The following is a 12633-nucleotide window of genomic DNA, read 5'->3' on the forward strand; positions in this document are numbered from 1 at the left end:
GTGGGGGGGTGGGGGCGGGGGCGGGGGGCGGCTGCAGAACGTCACTTCCCTGGGAACAGCTCCCGACTTCAGCTGGCTCACACATGGCTCAGATGTGGGCTCCACATCCTCTGCCAGGGAAAATAGAAGACGTACAAAAATTAAAAAAGAAAGAACGTTTTCCTCAGCCGCAGTGAGTCAACAACAAGAACATGAGCAAAGGCCCTGTGGGGGGCTGGGCCCGGGGGTCGGCCGGGCAGGGAGAGGGGCTCCTGCCCTCCTACCCTGAGGGTCTGGGCAGGTGGAGGGGAGGGGTGACCGCTCTCCATGCTGGGCCAGTATCTCCCTTCTGTGGGCAGGGCCAAGACTCCTCTCACCCGGGATGTCCCGCAGACCCAGCCTGTCCGGAGACCCCCAAACCAAACTCCCCAAGGGCAGCAGCCCAGAGCAGGAAGAGGCAGGCCAAGAGGTGGGAGGCTTGTGGCCTCCTGTGACGGCCACTCACCCTTCCCACATCCAGTGCCCACTGCCAGCGGGTGGGGCATCTGTGTCCTTGTCCAAGAGCTCTTCTGAACTAGTCTGGGAGTCTGCTGGGCATCCTGCCCCCGCCGCCCCTACTTTCCACTTCCTAAGAGGGTTCTGGGGCTCTCCCTCCCAGTGAGGTCTGCCCCAGGGGACTGGACTGGACAGGCCGAGGCAAGGGGACATCTCATTCTGGGGGACCCACCCAGAGTGGGGAAGGGGAGTTCTTGGGGGTGCCCGGCCTGGGCTGGGGTAGGGGGGCTCATCGAACTTCCCAGCAGCTTCCTGAGGGTCAGGCTGATGGAGCCCACTGAGGCAAGGGTGGAGACAGAAGGCAACAGGGCCGGTGCTCTCACCCCTGACCCGGCCTGGGTCCTGTTTCCCTCCGGGGCCAAGAGCTCACTTCGGAGGGCCGCTAAGAAGGAACCATGTGTGGAGGGGTGTCCCCACCTGGGGTCAGGAGCAAGGGCGCTGCAGAGGTTGCACTGCAGCCCGTCGGGGGAGAGTGCAGTGCAGAGGCCCTTCGGGCAAAGGGTCACACAGAGGCGCCAGGGCCACTTTGCCCCTGTCAGTCATGCCCTTAGAAGGACGGGGTTTGGGGCACCAGATGCTCCCACAATGGTGGGGGGCGGGGGTGACCAGGTGGAGCGGAAATGGGAGGAATGGGACCCGCCCACTTCCCGCTGTGGCGTGGTCAGTCCCACAGGGGTGGGGAGGGAAGACACCGCAAATAGGATGAGAAACCGCAGTCTTGGGAGTTCCCACTGTGGCTCAGCAGGTTGAGAACCCAACTAGTATCCATGAGGATGCAGGTTCGATCCCTGGCTTCGCTCAGTGGGTTAAGGATCCAGCGTTGCCGTGAGCTGTGGTGTAGGTCGCAGGCGCAGCTCAGATCCTGCGCTGCTGTGACTGTGGTGTAGGCTGGCGGCAACAGCTCTGATTGGACCCTTAGCCTGGGAGCTTACATATGCCCCAGGTGCAGCCTTAAAAGTGCAAAAAAAAACAAGAAAAGAAGTTGCAGCCTTGCTGTAGGGTGACCTCCATGCCATGCTTGGGCCTCTCAGGGAACCCCTTCATTCTAAAAGTCGCAGCAGAATCTCTGCATCCAGGGGCACCCCATCTCAGCTTCCTGAGTCCCCAGGAAAAGATGTCTCCAGACCATCCTGCCAGGCCCGCCAGCCATGTCAGCAGGAGAGGCTGCCTCATCCACGTTGCCATGGCTGAAAGCCTGTGATCTCATCACCCTCCGCTTCCAGTCCCTCCCTGCCCCACCCCTGCCACAGCGTCGGCCCCCTCACTCTGGTCCCCTGTGATCTGTGCACATGTCTGTGGGTGTGTGTCCCTGACTGCGGCTCATTTGTTCACTGGGCAGGTCTCCACGGAGCTTTCAGCAAAGGTCCAGGCCTGAGCGCGGCCAGAGCCCCAGCAAGCATGGAAGCAGCCTTCCTCTGAAGACAATCAGACCAGAGGGAACAGGCAGTGGGCGACTGGACCCCTCAGCACAGAGGGCTCAGGGAGTGGGGGCACTGACCCCCTGGGAAGTGGAGTCCTGCCCAGTGGGAGAAAGGGAAGGGGGACCCCGGGTGGGAGCGGGGCTCTGCCCCAGGCACAGACTCCTCACATGGCCCCTGGGCCGGAAGTGTGGGCAGTGAGCAGGGCAGTGACAGTGACCAACGCTTGTGGAGCACGTGCCCCCTCTTTCTCATTTCCCCCCATGTTTCCGGAAACAGGCCCGAGGAGAAGTGAGGGATCCAGGTCACAGCATGTCAGGGGCTGCCTGTCTGTGAGGCCAGGCCGAATGCTCTTTCCATCCAGTCTACACAGCCTCTGGCGCCAGGCCTCGGGGCACCAGCTCCTCCTGCCGAGGCCCAAGCATGCCCAGGAGCCGCCCCGATGCCTCAGTCTGGGCAGAGGTGGAAACTCACCTGCCGCCAGGACCAGTGTGTCCCATTTCTAACTGGGGCAGCCACAGAGCCCTGGGACTGGGGACGGGACCGGCGGAGCCTGGGAGGCCGGGAAGAGACCCTCTGAGGCTGCCAGGGCCTCAGAGGCAGCAGCTCAGACGCGGCCCAGCTGTGGCCTAGATGAGGGCGTCTGTGGGGGCGGGTTCAGGAAGGCTCAGGGAGGCAGCTCCGCACAGCAGGGCCCAGGCTCCAGCACCAGGCCCTCCCGGGCTCCTGGAGTCCTGAGTCTGCCTCCAGGGACCAAGGGGGAAGGACCCAGGTCCATCCCATCCCTCTGTACCTCCCTTTCAGGGGAGGTCCCCTAGAAACACCCCCTGTGTGCAGTCTAGACCTCACTGGGGGATAAGGGTCACAGGAGGGTGGTTCCCCGAGTCATGGGACCTGGGGTGTCCAGACAGCGTCTAGCCATCCACGCGACTGGCAGAATGATTTTCTTGGTTTCTGCCAACTTCAAACTCATATGTGATTTTCCACAGCCCCGTGCCCCTGCCCAGCTCCCTGGGCCTGGACTGCTGAGTGAGCAGAGTTCCCCTGAATTCCTTCCACTCACCGCAGGACCCAGCCCCGGGGAGCCTGGGGGGTCACCGCAGCCGCAGGGGGGCTGAGGGGCTGAGGGGGCGGGAGGCGGGCTTCCAGCGCCTGAGTAATTCTGCAGCCGCAGACGGTGCCGAGGGCATGTGGCAGCATCATGTGACAATCAGCCGGTGTCAGAAGGGGGGTGTTCAGTTCCAAGCAGGCTCTAGTGGAAAAAAAATGTTGACCATTCCTCCCACCTTCATCTAAATTGACTCCCGATGGAGCCAAGATGCAGATGTTAAAAGAGAAACCATCAAGTAGTGAAAGAAAATACAGGAAACTGAGCCTGTAATCTTCGAGGAGAAAGTCTTTCTAAGCGGGACCTGTAGAAGAAGGGAGAATTTTGTTGTATAAAAAGCTCCAGATTTCTGTTCAAAATACCCTGAAGATGACATTTTCAAAGGTACACAAAACACTGGAAACAGATCTGCAAACCCTAGGTCAAAGAGTCAGCATTTTAGGGAGTTCTCATTGTGGCGCAGTGGAAATGAATCCGACTGGTATCCATGAGGATGCAGGTTCGATCCCTGGCCCTGCTCAGGGGTTCAGGGATCCAGCAGGGGTGGCCTTAAGAAGCAAGCAAGCAAACAAACAAACATACAGAAAGCCAAAGCAAGCATTTCAGGAGCGGGCTGTGGCCTCAGAGTCTCCCTCCCAGCCTCAGTGTCTCTCCTCTGTACAATGGGAGTTTCACCACGACCTTGCGAAAAGGGCACAAGGATTCATTTGAGACAAATCTAGAAAATCTGTGCCCGGAAACTAGTAATTCTTCAATACGGGAAGCTGTTAAAAAAGTCCTTTACACTTTTAAAGTGAATTTGACCTTGTTTCCATTTTTACAAGTGAGCCCCCGAGCCAGGCAATTCACAGACGTGGCTGATACACACATACAAAAATGTTGACCTCGCTAAAAATTATGCAAATGTAAATTAAAATACACTGAGTACTATTTTCCATTATCAACTTCCAAAGACTAAAACCTGTCTGGTGGAGGCCATCCCAGGAAATCACTGTCTGAACACTGTCACCCAGGACCATTTGATGGCAAAGAAGAGAAACCCACTGGGATGGCTAATTTTGTGTGTCCCCTCACTGCGCTAAGGGATGCCCAGACCGCTGGTGAAATATTCGTTCTGGGTGTGTCCGCGAGACTGTTTCTGCAGGAGAGTCACCGATCTGAATCCGTGGGCAGAGAAAAGCAGATGGCCCTCACCGGTGACGGGGCCCCAGTCTCTGCTGGAGCCAGGACGTCCGACTCCTGCCCTTGGAGATCGGCTCTACTGGTTCTCAGGCCTTTGGTTTTGCACTGAATGGCACCACCGGCTCCCCTGGGCCTCCAGCCCGCAGATGGCAGGTGGTGGGAATGTCTCAGCCTCCGTAATCCTGTGAGCCCGTCCTTCATGCTAAGTCTCTCTGATTCCTACAGGTTCTGTTTATCTATGTAGCCTTCTACAGCAGCTGAGCCCTGATGGACCACTGACAGGCCATCATCCCACAGCTGCCTGTAGGGCAGGGGGCCTCTGAACTCCTCCGCAGCCCAGCCTTCTCTGTCCACCGGGGCCCGTCCACACCCCAGAACTTCAGCCTGGACTTCAGCTCCATACAGTTCCCAGAGGGGGATCAGGCCAGGCCGCTGGACTTCAGCCTATGCCTTATTCCAATCAGCTGCTGGAAGGGTCAGCCATGTGCCCAGGCATGGCTGCACCAGCCACCTCCCCGGAAGGGGACTGGAGGGCTAGGTAGGCTCTGGGCTCATCTTCTCAGGAAACTGAACGCCGGTCTTATCCTTCTCTTTTAAAAATGCATGTAGGTATGTATATATTTATTTTTAGGGCCACACTGCTGCATGTGGAAGTTCCCAGGCTCAGGGTCCAATTGGAGATGCAGCTGGAGCCAAGGCCACAGCCACAGCAACGCAGGATCCAAGCCGCATCTTCGACCTATGCTGCAGCGCACGGCAATGCTGGATCCTTAACCCACTGAGCGAGGTCAGGGATTGAACCCGCATCCTCAAGAATACTAGTCAGGTTCCTAGCCCGCTGAACCACAACTGGAACTCCTGTTTACCAGCCTTATAAACGCACATGTGCCCCAACCTCTGCACCCACCCCCCACAGAGGACTCTCCTGCCCTCAGGTGCTCTGTGACCTTGAGCTTCTAGAGGTGACAAGCCTGGGAGGTCCAGCCCATGCACAGGGCTTTTAGAAATGAGGTGTTGCTTTCGCTCCTGAGAAAGGCTGCCTGGCCCACCCCGGCCGATACGCTGTGTTCCTGATGTCATCAGTGGCGGGGGGGAAGCCCACCAAGGCGGTGGGGGTGTCCTGCTGGAGGACGTGCTTCCTGCTGCTTCTGCCCACAGTGCCCGTTCCTCAGACCACCTTGCCTCTGGGTCTTTACCCGGCTTCTCACTGAAGCTTCCCCCACTGCCCTTTGGAAAACTTCAGTCCGCCCCTAGTTTTGCTGGAATACCCCATCCCTCTCCCCTACTTCATGTCTGACTCATTGATCCATTGGGTGATACTGGTGGCATTAAAGACTCAGTTACGCGACCTTCCAGTGCCCATGTCCTTCGCACTGTGCCCTGTAACTCTCTAGGCCCCTCCCACTCTGACTAGCAGGTGTGGCCATGTAATGGCTTTGGCCAGTGGGACGGGAACACACTCGGTTCAGAGGCTTGAAAAACCACTTGCTGTGTCTCCTCTCCCCTCCCACACAACTTTCCAGAACTGTGAGCACACACTTGTGCTGTCCTGCTAGAGGCCAAGACCCCAGGGGACAGACCTGAGGCCTTGCACATTGGGCTGCCCCAGCTGGTGGGACACACAAAGGAGAACCCCGAGACCAGCCAAGCCCGGCTCAGATGGCAGAGCTGCCCAGACAGCTGGCAGGCGAGTGAGCTAATCACTGGGACTCTTTCAATCTGCTGAGTTGGGTGGTTGGTGCCTCAGCAACAGCTGACCCTTATCTCAGATGTTTCTCATCTGTCTCCCCACCAGCAATGCCAGCGTCTCAAGACCAAGGATCGGAGACTGATATTTCCTACTGCATATCCTGGCACACAGAGGCCTGAGCAAGTATCTCTTAAATGGCTAAATGCAGGGTAAATATTTTAACTGACTCTTATGATACAAACAACAGTCCTGGAACTAGCTGGAAGGGAGTAGAGGAAGGAAGGGGATCCTGGCACCGGCGAGGAACATGGCAGAGTATCAGCACAAAGCGGGTCTCAATAACTGATTCGGGGCCTATATGTGAGCTTCAAGATGAAGATCAGTGCAGAGGCCTCTTCATTTTGCCGCTCCTCCATTCTCAACATCTGGCTTCCATCTCCTGATGTAAAACAGCTGCTTGAGATCCAGCCATCATTGCATCATCCCAGCCAGCAGAAAGGAATAGTCAAGCACAATTTCTTCCTTTAAGAACTCTTTCTAGGAGTTCCCATTGTGGCTCAGTGGTTAACGAATCTGACTAGGAACCAGGAGGTTGCGTGTTCGATCCCTGGCCTCGCTCAGCGGGTTAAGGATCCGGTGTTGCTGTGGTGTAGGTTGCAGATGCGGCTTGGATCCCACGTTGCTGTGGCTCTGGCGTAGGCCGGTGGCTACAGCTCCGATTCGACCCCTAGCCTGGGAACCTCCATATGCCGTGGGAGCGGCCCAAGAAATGGCAAAAAGACCAAAAAAAAAAAAAAAAAAAAAAAAAAAAGATCATTTTCTAGAGGCTCACACAGAAAAAGCTCCAAGTCCATTCCATTGGTCTTGGCCAGAGCTCAGTCACAGGGTTTTCTGATGACCTTGTGCCAGCTAAATGTCAGGAGTTCTGCTATTAAAAGAGAATGAGGAGTTCTCATCGTGGCTCAATGGTTAACAAATCCGACTAGGAACCATGAGGTTGAGGGTTCGATCCCTGGCCTTGCTCAGTGGGTTAAGGATCCGGTGTAGCTGTGATCTGTGGTGTAGGTCACAGACATGGCTTGGATCCTGTGTTGCTGTGGCTCTGGTGTAGGCCAGTGGCTACAGCTCCAATTAGACCCCTAGCCTGGGAACCTCCATATGCTATGGGTGCCGCCCTGAAAAAGACAAAAAAAAAAAAAAGAGAGAACAGGTTCTGAGGAATAATTAACAGACTTTGCTACAGGTGATATTATTTTCACTTTTGTTTCTGATAAGATTACTAAGATCTTAGGAAGGTGTTTAAAATAAAAAGACCCATGGAGTTCCCTGGTGGCTCAGCTGGTTAAGGATCCGGTATTGTCATTGCTGTGGCTCTGGTTACAGTTGTGGCATGGGTTTACTGCTGGGTTCCATCCCTGGCTTGGGAACATTTGCGTGCCGTGGGCATGGCCACCACCACCACCACCACCACCACCACCACCAACAAAACCCTAGTACCTGGGATAAAAGCTGAAATCCTGGGAAAGTCTAAGAAACACATCGTGGTATTAGCTGTTCTACAATCAGTCTGTGTATAAGGTATTCACACGCTCGCATGTTTATCTGCAGACCTGGGCCAGAAGTCCAGCCAACAAAAACAAGAAGCGGCAACTAGCTCTGTAGGGAGAAGGTGACCGCCAGCAGCTCCTGCCATTACAGTAAAGTGCCGGAATGTCCCCAAGGCCTTGCAGCGCCCAGAGGGCAGAGGGGCTTCGTGTAGCTGAGCAGAGACGGGCCCGCAGCTGTCCTCTCTATGCCAACCCCACACTTAATAGCCAAGCTTCTTGAAGGAGTTGTTCACACTCATTTTTTCTCCTTCCTCAGTTCCAGCCAGCTGTTCCTACGCCTGGCACTGTCACCGGGCCCCAGGGATCGCCCAGGGCCACCACAGCCCCCTTTGTGCCCTCCTTCTGGGCTGGTTCCTCTTCCTCCTCCCCTGCTTCCGAGGGGGGCCTTTGCAACGCGTGCCCCCCACCCCCACCCGCCAGGTGCACACCATGCAAACCCTCCCCACCAAAGGCCCGGATCCCTGCTGCCCTTTTAAATCATCAATCATCCACTGATAGGCTTTCATACAGACACCGTCCCCAAGACAGAAGGGGTCAGATTCAACGTCTGGAGCCTCAAAGACCTGGATTCTGGGAGATCACAATTCTACGGCCATTGGAGGCCCTTCGGGGGGATGTGTGAGCTCAGTCAGGCCACCCCCAGGCCGCACAGGCTCACCCCCAGGTGCGGGGTCATCTCCTGGTAAGAAGCACCTGCTGAAATTCCTGTTGTAGTTCAGCAGGTTACGACGTAGTGTTTGTGAGGATGCGGGTTTGATCCCTGGCCTCTCCAGTGGCTTAAGGATCTGCTGTTGCCATGAGCTGTGGTGTAGGTCACGGAGGAGTCTCAGATCTGGTGTTACTGTGGCTGTGGTGTAGGCCAGCAACTGCAGCTCTGATTTGACCCCTGGCCTAGGAACTTCCATATGCCCCAGGTGCAGCCCTGACAAAAAGAAGAAATGCCCGTTGAGGGCATTTAGAATCAGATGCATGCAGTTGGTGCCAGGACAACTGGCGGTCAGAAAGCATTGCTAGCCTGGTTCTGTCTGCAGGCACCACCACCCCAGCCCACGGCGGAAGGGCCCGTGCCCTGGGAGCCTTCTCTCCAGCAGAGGGGACAGACACTACAGCCCAGTGGGCTGGGGGACATACAAGGGGCCCAACCTGGACTCGTCTGGAGGAGGGAGCGAATGGAGAGGGCCAGGCAAGGGGCAGTAACTGGGAGAGGGGACAGCACAGATCAGGACCCAGGAGAACCTGCTGTAGGGGAGCAGCCCAAGGGATCTCAGAACGGGTGAAGTGGGCAGAGGGGCTTCGTGTAGCTGAGCAGAGACGGGCCGGCAGAGGGGCTGCGAGGTGCAGGGATGTCAAGCGGGAGATGATGCTGGCGCAGAGCCTGAAAGACCTGGGCTCCGTGGTTAATGAAGGAGGAGCCAGCAAGGCTACTTACTGGTTGGGAACTGGTGGGTGGGGATCCAAGAGGGCCGACGGGAAAGTAGGTTCAGGGGAGCTGGGAGGTCGGAGGAGACCAGCGAGGGGACCTGCCCTGAGGACAGCTGCTCACAGCTGGTCACACTGTGCTGAAACCAGGGCCATGATCTTGGCCACAAGGATGTGGGTGTGAGCAGAGTTTAGCGGAGAGGCAGATGTACCTGGGGAGTGTGTGGGGAGTGGAACATTGAACACACCCCTTCTAGGTTTTTGTTTGTCTTGGTCTTTTTAGGGCCACATCAGCGGCATATGGAGGTTCCCAGGCTAGGGGTTGAATCAGAGCTACAGCTGCCGGCCTACACCATGGCCACAGCAATGCCAGATCCGAACAATGCAGGATCCAAGTGGTGTCTGCAACCTACACCACAGCTCATGGCAACGCCAGACCCTAATCCACTGAGCGGGGCCAGGGATTGAACCTGCATCCTCATGGATACTAGTCAGATTTGCTACTGCCGAGCCACACGGGGAACTCCCCGTGCCTTCTAGTTTTGATGAAAGGATCAGGTGTGATACGGTGGTGCCCGCTTTTCCCTCTCCTCCTCAAGATGCCACATCCCCAAATGAGTCTGTGCTTTTCATGGGGCTGACAGGTCTGCAGGCACAGAGCAACGGGTCACCTGGGTCTGGGTTGGATGTCCCAGGTCCTGCCAGCCTTGCTTCTGGGTCTGAAATCCTGCCAGCTCTGGGTCATTGGAAACAGGGGGAGGGGCTGGGCGGTCTCAGGGTGACTTCCACCCTGCCCCTGCGCCAGAGGGCAGGAGCCTGGGCTCAGCACCCCCTCTAGTGCTGGCTCTGGGTCTATTGAAAACTCCTCTTATTACAAAGCTCTTTATTATGCAAGCTATGTGTGCTCATTGTAGAAAAATTAGAAACAGAAATAGACCAAAAAACAAGGTGATTGTGATAAGTTTTATGGAATTTGAAAACGTCCAAACCACCCCACCGCCACTGCCCATGCCGGAGAGATCAAGTAAGAGCTTGTTACATAACTGTCCAGGGGTTTGGCAAGTGCACAGACAGGAGTTCTGTGATGGCTTAGGCTCTCCAAGTCACATCAGTGAAACGATAGAGAAAAGATATTAGGAGTTCCTGTCGTGGCTCAGTGGTAACCAGCCCGACTAGTATCCATGAGGATGCGGGCTCGATCCCTGGCCTTGCTCAGTGGGCTAGGGATCCGGCGTTGCCGTGAGCTGTGGTGTAGGTTGCCGACGCGGCTCAGATGCAGCGTGGCTGTGGCTGTGGTGTAGGCCGACAGCTGTAGCTCTGATTCGAGTCCTAGCCTGGGTGGGATCTTCCATATGCCACGAGTGTGGCCCTAAAAAGCAAAAAAAAAAAAAAAAAAAAAAAAAAAAGACGTGAGTCTCTGCCCTTGGTTCCTGGCACAGAGCTCCTCAATCCCTTTTCCTGAGTGATGAGAGGACTAGAAGCATATTTTGTTCTAAGATTTGATCTTTGAACCCAGCTCCTTGCACAGGGCTCCTGCATCCCTTGGACTCTTCTGGGTGAAGGGAGGAGTTTTGGTTCCAATTTGGTGACTCCGAGCGGGCTCCTGGGTGGCTTAGGATGGGAGCTGGTCACCAGAAGGATCAAGCCATGATTAGGAGCTTGAAACTTCCAGCCCTGCCCCCACCCTCTGGAGCGTGAGGTCACGATCGACCACACCTGTGCGATGAAGCCGCTTGTACACAAATCCCTAGGGTACGGGGTTCAGAGAGCTTCTGGTTGACGAAAGCGCCCATGTGAGGGGCTCACCCCAACTCCACGAGGACAGAAGCTCCTGCATGCAGGACCCTGCCAGTCCTCGTCTACCTCCTCAACAAGCTGCTCATGCAGATCCTTCCATGTCCTTCGCAACAAGCTGGTCATCTAGTAGGTAAACTGTTATCCTGCGTCCCGTGAGCCGTTCCAACAAATGATCGAATCGGAGGAGAGGGGGTGGGAACCTCAGCTTCCAGCTGGTCAGTTGGCATCTGAAGGGGGGGGGGCGGGGGAGCAGAGGGTCTGCACTAACTTCCATCAGTGTCAGAATTGAACTGAACTTAGGACACCCAGCTGGCGCTGGAGACTTGCTGGGTGTGGAAAACCCACCAGCTGGTGTCAGAAGCGTCATGTGAGAGTAGAGGAGAACACGGGTGTTTTTCCAAGACACGGTGCCAGCGCGGCTATTCACCAGCTGTGCAAACTCAGGCAAGTCCCTTGACCTCTCTGGGCCCCTCTCGCCTCCCCAGCAAGAGAGAACAGGGATGCAATCTGCTGACGGGGATGTTCTGAGCATCAGTGCGCTGACACGCGTAAAGTGCTCAGTACTGGTCCTGGCAGAGGGCACTGATCTCATGTGTGAGTGCGCATACTTAAAAAACATTTTAGTGAAATTTCAAACATGCAGAAGTGGAAAGGTGATACGCTGAACCTCCCACCCATCTCTGGCATCTAAGTTATCAACTCAGACCCCATTGTGTTTCATCTGTGTCTCACCCTTTCCTCCACCTCAACATAATTTTGGAGCAAATCCCAGACATCATATGATTTCACCAGGAAATATTTTACTGTGTATTTCTGAAAGAAAGGGCTCCCTCTGTCTGCTTCTTTTTCCATCATGCTCTCTCTTTCTCTCTGACATAACCTATTATCACTCTCAACCACGTTTTTTTTTTTTTTTTTAATGGCCATGCCCACAGCATATGGAAGTTCCTGAGCCAGGGATTGAATCTGAGCCACAGCTGTGACCTACACAGCACATGCGGCAACACCAGATTCTTTAACCCAATGCACCGGGCTGGGGATCGAAGCCAGACCTCTGCAGCCACCCGAGGCATTGTGATCGGACTCAACCTGCTGCACCACAGCGGGAACTCCTCTATCATGATTCTTTTAATACCCAGTATGAGTTTCAGTCGGGGTGCCCATGTCCCCAATTTCCCCGTCCATTTGAGTTTTCACAGTTTCTTTGTTAGACTCAGTATCCAAGTGAGGCCCATGTGCTGTGACCGACAGGTGTATTTCTTTGTCAGTGCACATTTCCTTTGCATCCCAATCAGCCCCGTGCAAGAGGGTGCCTTACAAGGGAGGAGATGGGGGCTCAGGTCGGTTGAGCGACGTAAGTAACCGGCAACAGAAGCCATGCGTCCCCTTGAAGAGGCTGGATGATGAGGGATACCTGGAGACGAGGACAGGACCTTCCTGCCATCACCAGCAGAGCACAGGCAACCTCAGCGACTCTGTCACCCTTCAGTCCTCGTCTTAGGTGAGGCGCCAGGCATCTGATACGATTGCCCTCATCTTCCACCTTGAAAGCCTTTCCACTTGGCTTCCCCCCTGCCCTGGGGACAGACAGTCTCCAGCCTCTGATTTGGAGGAGCCCCAGACTCAATGCTTGTACATCTTCTACCCCCCGGCGGTCCCCTAATTTGTAACTATAGACCGCGCCGCTCCCTAGGGGCTGGCCACAGCTGTCAGAATGGATCCTCAACTTGGTTTCTAGGGGATCTCAGGGGACCTGTTTGCATTCCCATTCCTGAGCTCCCCACAGGCTGCTCCATCTCAGGACGTGGCAACTCCCAAGTTTTCTGTGGCTGGAGCAAGTCCCTCCTCTTTCTCTCTGATTAGCCAGATCTGACCCGC

At 55.6% G+C, this 12633-nt stretch overlaps 1 long non-coding RNA gene across 2 annotated transcripts; it reads left to right on the forward strand.

Annotated features, from left to right (window-relative positions):
* The first annotated feature begins 64 nt into the window (after positions 1-64).
* On the forward strand, positions 65-6744 carry LOC146395090 (uncharacterized). Of its 2 annotated transcripts, none has more exons than XR_014833248.1 (3): positions 65-172; positions 1874-4780; positions 6038-6744. It is a non-coding gene; the product is annotated as an uncharacterized LOC146395090 (long non-coding RNA). The 2 variants fall into 2 exon arrangements; XR_014833247.1 differs by having other exon boundaries at positions 1874-4851; positions 6038-6743.
* Positions 6745-12633: the final 5889 nt, after the last annotated feature.

This window comes from Sus scrofa, chromosome 18 (genome assembly GCF_054392235.1).
Source record: "Sus scrofa isolate SSC_HxYL_T2T_F1_AM1 chromosome 18, Sscrofa_HxYL_maternal_Yorkshire_Landrace_v2.0, whole genome shotgun sequence".
Lineage (NCBI taxonomy): Eukaryota > Metazoa > Chordata > Mammalia > Artiodactyla > Suidae > Sus > Sus scrofa.